Raw genomic sequence first — 11,450 nt, forward strand, 5'->3', positions numbered from 1 at the left:
GCTGGGATCCCTCAAAGCAGATGGGAACTGGAAGGGAAGACGTCATTACCCCGGAGCTGACTGTAAATTGTGCTGTTTAGTCTGTGAAGCAATTAGGTCTGGGGCATGTAACATGATCCTTTGGCGGCCTTGGTCCTTGTAGAGCTGTAGCTTTTCTGTTGGGCATCAGCACAGAGATTTCAGGCTAGTCTCCTGCAGCTTACCCAAAGGATTCAGCTTCCTTATTGTCTGCTCAGTACTTGTGTGCACAAAGAACATGGGTAAGATCTTCAGGGACCAGAGTTCAAATCTCATATTCATTTCTTCCCTGTAGGATCAGCCACATCGACTCTCAGTTGTCTTAGGCTGCTGTCATTCTCACTGTCTCAGGGGTTTACAAAAGAATTGTTTGAGGCCTGGCATGGGCACAGGATATATTTCCCGAAATCCATCCAGGTCCCCACTTGGTTGACAGCAACCATGTTCATCATTTTTGGAAGATGCTGGCTGGTCTAACACCATGTCCATTACTGTTTCCATGGAATTTCAGCAGAACCTTACATGTGTGGAGTGGGATTGGTTTCCCCCACCATACAATAGTACCTCAGCTCTTTTCTATATACCACGTAGCTACAGTTAGTGTTTTAGGTGTATATTTCTTTCTTTGTGTGTGTGTGTGTGTGTGTATTCATGTAAGTGTGCATGTTTGAGTGTTCATATTTATTGGGTGTACATGCATGCTTTTGTGTGCGTGCATGTGCATATGCATGTGCATATGGAGGCCAGAGATCAACTTTGAGTGTCTTCCTTAATCACTCACTACCTTATTTCTTGAGACAGAGTCTCTCACTGACCCTGAAGCTCACCAATTTAGCTACAGTGGTTGGACTTGGGATCTTTCCATTTCTCCCCACCATTGGGATTACAAAGTACATGGCTGCTGCATCTGGCTTTTATGTGGGTGCTGGGACAGAAATCATCCAGGCCCTCACGCTTTCATGGTATCCTTTTCTCATTTCTGTTGCTGTGATAAAACTCCTTAAACAAGAGCAGCATAGAGGAGGTAAGGATTTACTTACAATTCCAAATTACAGTCCATCATTTTAGAGAAGTCAAGGCAAGAACTCATATAGCTTCTTACATCACCACCAGTCAAGAGGAGAGAGAGAATAAAACATCCTTGCTCGATTGCTTTACATGTAGACAGTTCAGTGCCTAGCCTAGGGAATGGTGCCACCTACAGTGGGCTGGGTCCTCCTACATCAATTAAGACTCAAGACAATCCCCCACAGACATTCATCCAGAACAACCTGATCTAGATAATTCCTCACTAAGACCCTCTTCCCAGGTGATTCTAAGCAGGGTCAAATAGTTGAAATTCACCAGCTGTGTGACAAGCACTTTGGCAACTAAAACATCTCCCCAGCTCCTTATTTGTTTACTTCTTATCTGTCATTTGATTAGACTGAAAGATTTCCAAGTATGTGATCATAGTGGCTTTGTTACCCTACACCTAACACCTAGCATATTGCCTGACCCATAGTGATTACTCTAAGCATTATATATAGGGCAATAAATGAAAACTAATCCATGCATAGTAGGCTGAGGTATAGTCTCTCCTTTTCGCTCACCTGATAAAAGCTCAAGGTCACTGTCACCTTTCTGGGGGTTTCATGTTTGGTGTCTTCTAGCTATATCCCTGTATTATCAATAATCATAGCCTTGGACTCCTTAACTATGGACTTCTTGTTTATGAATTATATACAACCTTTTCAGGCTGCGTGTAGCTCAGCAATAGAGAACCTATCTAGCTTGCAGGAGGTCCTAGTTCAGTTCCCAGCACTGCAGAAACAAGAAGGCTTGATGCTACTGTTTGTTGTTTAGGATATTCTGATGCAGCAGGGATTTGGTGCTCAAGAGCAGTGTCAACATGCTAAGTCTTATTTGGAAAAGCAAATAAGAATCAAAGAGGCTCTGTGGGAAGTGGGGGGTCTAAGATCCCCCAAGGACCCCTGGTGCGTTCAAACAGGAGAGAGTCTCTTTGCAGTGAAAGATATGGTGTTAGGAGTAATCTTCAAACACTGTGCATTGAGCCAAGCCTTGTTCCATGTGGACCTCAGCACACATTTGTTTTCAATTAGTCCCTAATTTGCTTAAGTGTCTGTGGTGTCTTTGCTCTTCGCTTAGGGCCTGGAGAATGGAAAGAGGGGGATCCCATTGTCCTCAACCCTGGCTCCAGGACAGACACCCTCCCGAGGCTCCTTCTTCTAAACTCAGTGAGAGAGAATCCTGTGGGATGGGGATCCATGACCTCAGGGTGTGAGAAATGGAAGGACCACTGTGCTTCTCTTCCCCTTCATTGCCAGACTTGCTGTTAAATTCAGTTGTTTTGCTTTTGTGGCTATGCTAACATATACCTCATTAGTCTGTTTGTCTTAAAATCTACCCACTCTTTAAAAAAAAAAAAAGCCAGAGCTTAAAATAGTTCAGTTGTCTATGTGAGCGCCTCTGTTGGTGTTTTTAGAAAATATCAGAAAACCCCTTTGTGTGTGTGTGTGTGTGCGTGTGTGTGTGTGTGTTGTGTGTTTTTTGTAGTAGTATGTGCATCCTGTGTGTACATATACATGAAGACCTTTAGGTGTCTTTCCTCAGGAACCATCTACTTTGTTTCTTGAGGTAAATTCTCTCATTGGCTAAGAGTTTACAGAGTAAACTAGGCTAGCCAGCCATCAAGCCCCAGAGATTTGAGTAGCTCTCCAGAGATGGGATTCTAAGCATGTCTCACTAAACTTGTTTTGTTTCTCCAAAAAAATGGATTTAGGCAATTGAACCCAGGTCCCTGTTCTTGCCCAGCAAACACTTTACTTGATGAGCTATTTACCAAGCACAAGAACATCTTTTTGTAATAGTCTTTGTACACAGGTTTTCACTTCCTGGAACTAACACTCTCTCTAGCAGGTTATGAGTAGTCTCTCCTAATGCAAAGGGGCAGAACTCTATTTCATGGCAGATATAGGACTTACCACCAAGACTTAATCTAATGATCACTAGTGTCCTTGGGAGTCATGGGCTCAACTGGACTCTGTCAAAGACATCAGAAGTCCCAGGGAGGTATATGACTTGCACAAGCCCTTTCAGCTAGGAATACCTGGAGCCCATTAGATACTTTATTCTCATACCTGGAGAGCCAACTTCCATAGGTAATTGCATTGTTAGCAATGTTAGCATTCGTGATCCCTTCTTACATCAGTGGGGTGACTTTCATGTTTCATCTGGCTGTAGGCACTGTTCTTCCTTAGTAGACCCATCACTTCATGCTCTGACAGCTCCATGGTTTTATCACATGTGGCTCATCTGAGCTCTGCACCAACCTTAAGAGATTATAACCACTGGGTTACAATTACAGCTATGCACATCAAGGCTTAGCATCTTAGCCTTTGCAGTCAATGAACCCCAGGGGTTCTCACCAAACATTTATAGACCAAGGTCCTAGGGTGATACTTATTGTTGGACAATGCAATTTCAAGAATCTGTTCATAGTTTCTGTCTGTTCTGGTTTGTGGGTACCCACATGGCTGGCCTGTGTTAAAAGGTATAATTTCTCAATCCCTGCATAGGTACTTTGTGGGAAAAACCGCAGCGGATGGGGGGAGGGGGGCTTTCCATGCCAGCGGGTCTCGATAACTCGAGAAGTCCGGAGTTCCAAAGGCTGGAAGCTTTGGCAACAGCAGGCCCCAGTGATATGAGAAGTCTGTAGGTTTCAAGAGTTTTATTGCCATGGTGTGGTAGTTGGATCTGGATGTGCACCCCCAATCTAAGCCAGGGCGGGCCTGCCTTAAATAGAGGAGGGGGAAGAGAAGGGACTGAGAAGGAATAACTAATTTAGCTAAGACCCCTGGCCTTTAGGTAACTCATGAATATGGAAATCTCTCGAGGCTGAAGCCTGTAGTCACGCCCTCTACCTGTAAGTGTGGATGGTGACGCAAACCTCTCTGGGAAGGGCTTCTTGCCAAACGTGTCTGCAGGTGCAAGTTAATGGAGAGGTAGACCCGCATGTAGAAGCCTGGATTCTGGGGCCATGGCCAAACACCTGCTGTTTCTCTAATGGGAGTCGGGGTTCAAAGGCCCATGCCCAGCCAAGAATCAAGACTTCCTTCCACGGCCGACATTTGACTAGGACTTAGAAAAGAGATACGAAGGGTTGTGTAAATTTGCTGTCTCAGACACTGTATCCTAGGAAAGCCAGCGGTACTAGAGCTTCTGTGGCATTTTGGATTCTGGGTCGGGCCCTTGTTGAACCTCAATAACTGAGTCACATCATAGACTATTAGGACACTAAGCAAAGGTATGTCATCTGTAGGGATAACAACTGCCTATGGACTGAAGCTCTCAGGAAAAAAGCCACGTCTATATTATTTTTCCAAGGCTGACTAATTGATTGTAGAGAATTGGATGTTGCAGATCCAGAATCAAAGCATCCCAGGAGATTTTTTTTTTTACACTTCTTGCGAGTCATTCATTGCCCACCTCTATGACATAATGTTTGCATGAAGGCCTTGTGACTTATGAAATGTTTTGGATTATATTAACTTATCACATCCAAGCTTCCACCAACTCAAGTGGTAAAAATGTCATCAGACAGCATGGCAAATCTGTATCAGAGATCACCCGGCTTTGCTATAACTTATGGTGATTTCAATGACAAATGCCCCTGTCTTATGGGATCTATTGCTGTGATAAAATACCATGGTTAAAAGTAACCCGAGGAGGAAAATGTTTATTTCAGTTTGTATGTCCTGATTATGGTCCTGTCTGAAGGGAAGTCAGGGCGGGAACCTGGAAGAGAGATCTGATGCAGAGGCTGTGGAGGGGTGTTACTTCCTGGCTTGTTCTTCATGGATTGCTCAGCCTGCTTTCTTATTGTACCCAGGACCACCAGCCCAGCAGTGCTCCCATCTGCAAAGGTCTGGGCCCTTTCACATTAATCAGTTATTAAGAAAAGCCTTACAAGCTTGTGCAAGCCTGGGCTTGTGGGAGCCTTTTCCCAATTTACAGTCCTCCATAGCCTTGGGCATTTGAATGCTTGGTCCCCAGTACTGGTATTATATGGGAAGGGTTAGGAAATGTGGCCTTGCTGGAGGAAGGACACCACTAGGAGCAGGTTTTAAGAATCCATAGCTTCTTCTTACTTGCGGTCTGTTTCTTGTGTACAGGTAAAGATCTGGGCTCTCAGCTTCCTGCTCCTGCCACTGTGCTGGCTCCTTGCTGTCATGTGTACCAACCGTGATGGATTGCATCCTTCTGGCACCACAAGCTGGAATACACCCTTTCTTCCTTAAGTTGCTTTGGTTATGGTATTTTATGACAGCATCAGAAAAGAAACTAATTCACTTACCTACCAAATAATCCCACCAATGGATTTAAGAAGGGCTTATGACTTTCTTTTATGTGGTAACTATAAAACTTCAAAAACCTTCCAGAACATACTATTCAGGGCAACTTAAAAATTTGTATTCCTGAACCACGGTCTCTCACACTTGGCTCCAGAATAAACCCTGAATAAATCCCTTTGAGATGAGACCATCTTTTGCATCAGCGTCTACTCTGAGAAGTGTCCGTGGGCTTGCCCTTGGGCCTTAGTGAACTCTGGACACTTGACCATGATCCTCAAGTTACTATGAAAAAAAGTGGTGCATTAGGGATCTTGAACCATAAAGTTAAGCACATATACCCCCAACCACCTTCAAATTGAAGTGCCACACATAACAGTTGTGTTCCAGAAATTTCTAAGGCACGAGTAAATCCCATGAATGAGAGATCCAGGTATTAAGGCCCATACCCCTACCCAAGGTTAGCATCATAGGTGTGTGGCCTGGGTAGTCTCACGGGCCAAAGACCTTAGGGTTGTTGCTGGAAGAAAATCCCTAATAACAGTTTTATCAAGACATCCTTCATTTTCACTTTGCTCTATATGTGTCTGTGAGGATGTTTCTGGAAGAGATTATCATTTGAATAAAGAGATTCAGTACAGAGGATCCACCCCTCATCGCTGTGGTCAGAACAGCACTCAACCCACTTAGGACATTAACAGAATTTTAAAGAGTGAAGAGAAGAAGAATTCACTTTTTACTTCCTTGAACTGGGATAGCCATTTTATCCCACCCTTCTGCATTGACTTTGGAGAGCATTTTCAGACTCTTAACACACACTGCTGCAGCTCTCCAGATCACCACTCACTAGCCTCACACTGAGCCATAGCATCCACTTGCCTGGAGCCCCAAGTTGCAGAGACTTCTTATCTTCCACAGGTATGAAGGCCAAGTCCCATAGCAAATCTCTCCTGTGTCTGTACTCATCCTGGATCTCTATTTCTGTGGAGAACCCCCTGTGTCTCACAGTCAAAATTCAAGGATCATAACTTCTCTCATTGTTGTGAGAAAATACTTGAAAATTGACTTGGAGGCTTGATTCTAGTGTGGTTCTTCTTGGTGGAGTAAGGACATGAAGGAGCTGGTCACATGACACCCACAGTCAGGAAGCAAAGGGAAATAAATGCTGGTACCCAGGTCACTTTCTCTTTTTACTTAGTCTGGGAATCTGCAGTATGGGATGGTGTTGCCTACATCGAAGGTGGGTATTTCCACATCAGTTAACCCAATCTAGAAACCCACTCATAGACATTCTCAGGCTTCCTAGTTGATTTTATACCCAATTAAAATAATTATTACAGCATCTACCATCCTTCTGATCCTGTTAAAGCCAAATCCCAGCTACTCTCTGTGCTTCTCATGTTCTTAATCTCCAGAACCAATAGGCAAAAAAGGTTCAGGTCACTCTGCCAGCCAAGGTGATTGATGGTGATGTGGAAAGTCAGTTTCTACTTCCTGTTACATGGGGGAGGAATGTGCTAGAACATCTTGAATACAGGGGATTCTTTGAGGCACTTTTGGTACTTAATACCCTGTGAGAAACATCAGTAGTAAAGTTGAGCCTTGTGGTATTGACTTGTCTTTCGAGCTACATGAGAGACTGAGGCAGAATGATTGCAAGTTTGAGGCTTGCTTGGACCACACACACACACACACACACACACACACACACACTATGTGAAGATAGTTGGTAGAGCCATTCAAGTCTTCTGTATCATTGCTGCTTTACTATCTAGTAATTTGATTAATTATTGAGAATGGAACACTGGAATCTCCATGTTGAATTTTCAACCTCCCTTCAGTTCTGTCACATTTTTATATTATAAGTTTGGGGTTATATTATTGTTATAGTGTCCTGATGTATTGATCATTTTATCTTTATAGAATATACTAGCCTCTCATAGTATTTCTAGTTCTAAAGTCTATTTTGCTGCATACTAATGTAGCCACCCCAGTTCCTTTTTTGAATATAGACTTCCTAGTGAATCTTTCTCCATCCTTCACTTCTTGGCTCACCCATGTCTTTGAATTTAAGAGGTGTTTCTTGGACAGGCATTATATAATTCATTCTTGCTTTTTTTTTTAAAAATAGTCTGATAATCTTTGTCTTTTTGCTTTGTTTCTTAGACCATTTACATATAATACATTATTTGTGTAGATGTGTTTGTGATTGCCATTTTGCTACTTTTTCTTGATCTTCATTAGATTCTTTCTTTGTGTGTTAAATAAGTTTTATGGGAACCAGTTTGATTTCTTAAATTCTTTTGCAAACTATGGTTGGTATATTTTGCCTAACTATTTGAAGAATGTTCTGTTGAACATAGAATTGCTAGTTCACTATTTGTCTTTTTAGCTCATTGATCACATTATTTTACTGTATCTTGCTCACCATTATCTTGGACAAGAGGTTGACTGCTAATTTAACTGAAGCTTTATATTTGGGAGGGGTTACTTTTCCTTTTCTTTTGTTTGGGTGTGAATTTTTTCCTCTTTTTCCTCCTCCTCTTCCTCGTCTGGCACAGGGTCTCATCACTCTGTAGAGCAACTCTGCCTCAAACTCACAGTGATCCACCTGTCTCTGCCTCCATAGTGCTGGGATTAAAGGCGGCCAGCCTTAAGTACAAATTTCTTTATGTTTATCCCACTTGCAGCCTACTGAGCTCTTGGGTCAGTGGATTAGATTAGATTATTATAAATTTTCAGTCTGGGAAACTGTATACTACTGTGTCTTCAGATTCTCTTTTTCTTCTGTCTCTATCTGGTTTCTCTGGGATTCTTACAATGTGAATTTTGGTTTAGTTTATGCTATGGCATAACTATCTGAGGGTTCATCTTTCTCTCTGCTTCCTGTATTGGTAATTCTTATTGATCCATACTTAACTTTCAATTCAATTCTTCTGCCGTCTTGATGGTTCTGATGAGCCTCTTAAATGGTTTTTTCTTTTAGTTGTACTTTTAAACTAGAGAGTTTTCACTTGGAGTTATTTCTTTTAACTTCTGCATCTTTATAGACAATTCCCATCTGTTAAGTCATTGTTGCCATCTCCTCCTTTATTTCTTTGAACATAATTTTCTTTTGACTTTTGAAATTCTTCCTCAGTTATTCTTCATCTCATTTTCCTGAGACAGAATCTCTCTGAACCTGGAGCTCACAGGTACACTAGACTGGCAGCTAGCAAGCTCCAGAGATCCTCTTGTCTCCTCATTTCCAGAATTCCAGCAAGCACCAGCACACCCAGAATTATTGTGTGCATGCTGAATACTAAACTCCAGTCCTCACTTCACTGGCTAAGCCATCACTCCAGCACCTTTGATCTTCTTTCAAGACTTCTCTTGCTTTTATCTGTCCTCCGTTCAGTTTGCACTTCCAACAGGCTGAAGCCCAACATCTCTCGATACAGTGGCCTAATAATCTCCCAGGAGGTCCTCTTGGATAATATCTGAAATGGTGTTTAGTTTTCTTCCGTGTGAGGCATAATATTGATGATCTTCAGGAAAAGTGTGGATCCTTGTCCTAGTGAGTTCATGGACAAGCAACTGCCCTTTTTTAACCCACTAAAACCCAATGCATCATCTGTACCTCTTGGCTTCTAGGTTTCAAGGCAGAGCAGGACTTCTACCTTTAGGGTCACTGACTGAGGTAATGGGTCACCTGTTGCTCTCCTTGTTGTTGGAGTGGGGGAAAGTTTGGCCTCCCAACCTTTCTCCACATTTTAAAGACTTCCCTGAATGTTCCATGAGACAAAACTTGAAAGGGTGTGGAACTGGCTCCTCAGAAGGCTCTTGTGAGAATCTCCTTCTCACTCTGCACAGTTACTCCAGAACCTCTTATCTGGTGGATCTGTTGTTTCATTCGAGATTCCAGTTGCATATCCTGTTACACTTGTGTTTATTTTTGGAGACTTGTTCTGGTCCCCATCAGACTAAACAATGTTTTGTAACGTTATGGTTGTTGATAGATGTTACGTGGAAGCTGGGTGTCGTGAGAGAGTGACCTGGGGAAGGACTGTGCTAAGCACACCAAACCATATCCTTCCAGTGTTAAATACTGGAACTCTCTGTGTATTAAGATGCACTGTAAGATTCAGTGGCAGAGTGGGGATGTTTGAAGGGTGTGTAAGTAAGGTTTGTTCAACTTATTTGAACACGATGTACCTCTCCCCGTACCTTTTGGCAAACCACATCAATAGCTTCACATTCTATAGAAATGTTTTAGATATATTGGCTCTGTTGGTACCAGAATAATGGGAAAGTATCATCATCATCATCATCATCATACCACCATCACCATCACCATCATCACCACCACCACCACCTCCACCATCACCATCACCACCATCACCACCACCACCATCACCTCCACCACCACCATCATCACCACCACCTCCATCACCTCCACCACCACCATCACCATCACCACAACCATCACCACCACCACGACCATCACCACCACCACCTCCATCACCTCCACCACCACCATCACCACCACCACCACCATCACCATCACCACCACCGTCACCACCACCACCACCACCACCACCACCACCACCACCACCACCATCATCATCATCATAGTTAGTGTTTCCACTACTGTGAACAGACACCAGGACCAAGGCAACTCTTAGAAAGGACAAAAAGTAGTTGGGACTGGCTTACAGGTTCAGAGGTTAAGTCCATTATCATCAATCAAGGTGGGAACATGGCAGCATCCAGGCAGACATGGGGCTGGAAGAGCTGATAGTTCAACGTCTTGATCCAAAGGCAAGCAGAAGACTGGCTCCCATCTGGCTAGGAGGAGGGTCTCAAAGCCCACCCCAACAATGACACACTTCCTCCAACAAGGCCACACCTACTCCAACAAGGACATACTTCATAATAGTGCCACTCCCTGGGCCAAACATATATAAACCACCAAATTCCACTCCCTGGCCCTCATAGGCTTGTTCAAACACATGAGTCTATGGGGGTCATACCTAAACATAGAATACGTTTACTCCAACTTCAAAAGTCCCCATAGTTTATCACAGTCTCAACAATGTTGAAAGTCTAAAGTTTAAAGTCTTTTCAGAGATTCATTCAATCACTTAACTGTAATCCCCTATAAAGTCAAAATCAGATGACATACCTTAAACATCACAGGATATACGTTATCATTCCCAAAACATCATAGTAAGGAAATAATGAACCAAAGCAAGACAGAAAACCAGCTGGGCAAACTCCAACCTTTGTATCTCCATGTCTGAGGTTAAAACATTCTTCAAATCTCCACATCTTTTCAGCTTTGTTGACTGAAACAAACTTCTTTCTCCTGAGCTGATTCCACTCCCTGTGAGCAGCTTTCCTCATCAGGTCTCCCATGGCTCTGCCATATCTAATATCTTGGGACCTCCAAAACAACTTCAACCTTGCAGCTTCTTGTTCCAACTTCTGGGATCTACACACAATCTTCTGGTCTTCTCAAAAGGGCTTGGGTCACTTCTCCAGTTCTGCTCTCTGTAGCACTCTAGGCTCTTGTTGACTCCACTCCACTGCTGCTGCTGTTCTTGGTGATCATTCCATGGTACTGGCATCTCTAACATGCTAAGGGTTCTCACTGCAACCAGGCTTCATAGCCTCTCATGGGCTCCTTTCAGGGTACAAAACCTCAACTTCTTTGCATGACCACTTCAGTCCTGGGCCATCAACTGCAACTGAGGCTGCACCTTCGCCAATGGCCTTCCCCGGCCTCTCACAGTGCCAAGCCTCAGCTGCTCTCCATGACCAATCCATACCTTCAAAACCAGTACCACCTGGATGACTCTTACCAAGTCCAGCTGAGGTGTAACCTTGGCTATCTCTGGAACACAGCTTCTTCGTGCTCTCAGAAAACACTTCCCGCCAGGCGGTGGTGGCGCACGCCTTTAATCCCAGCACTTGGGAGGCAGAGGCAGGCAGATTTCTGAGTTCGAGGCCAGCCTGGTCTACAGAGTGAGTTCCAGGACAGCCGGAGCTACACAGAGAAACCCTGTCTCGAAAAACCAAAAAAAAAAAAAAAAAAAAAAA

The sequence above is a fragment of the Grammomys surdaster genome, unplaced genomic scaffold, assembly GCF_004785775.1.
Source record: "Grammomys surdaster isolate TR1022 unplaced genomic scaffold, NIH_TR_1.0 169, whole genome shotgun sequence".
NCBI lineage: Eukaryota > Metazoa > Chordata > Mammalia > Rodentia > Muridae > Grammomys > Grammomys surdaster.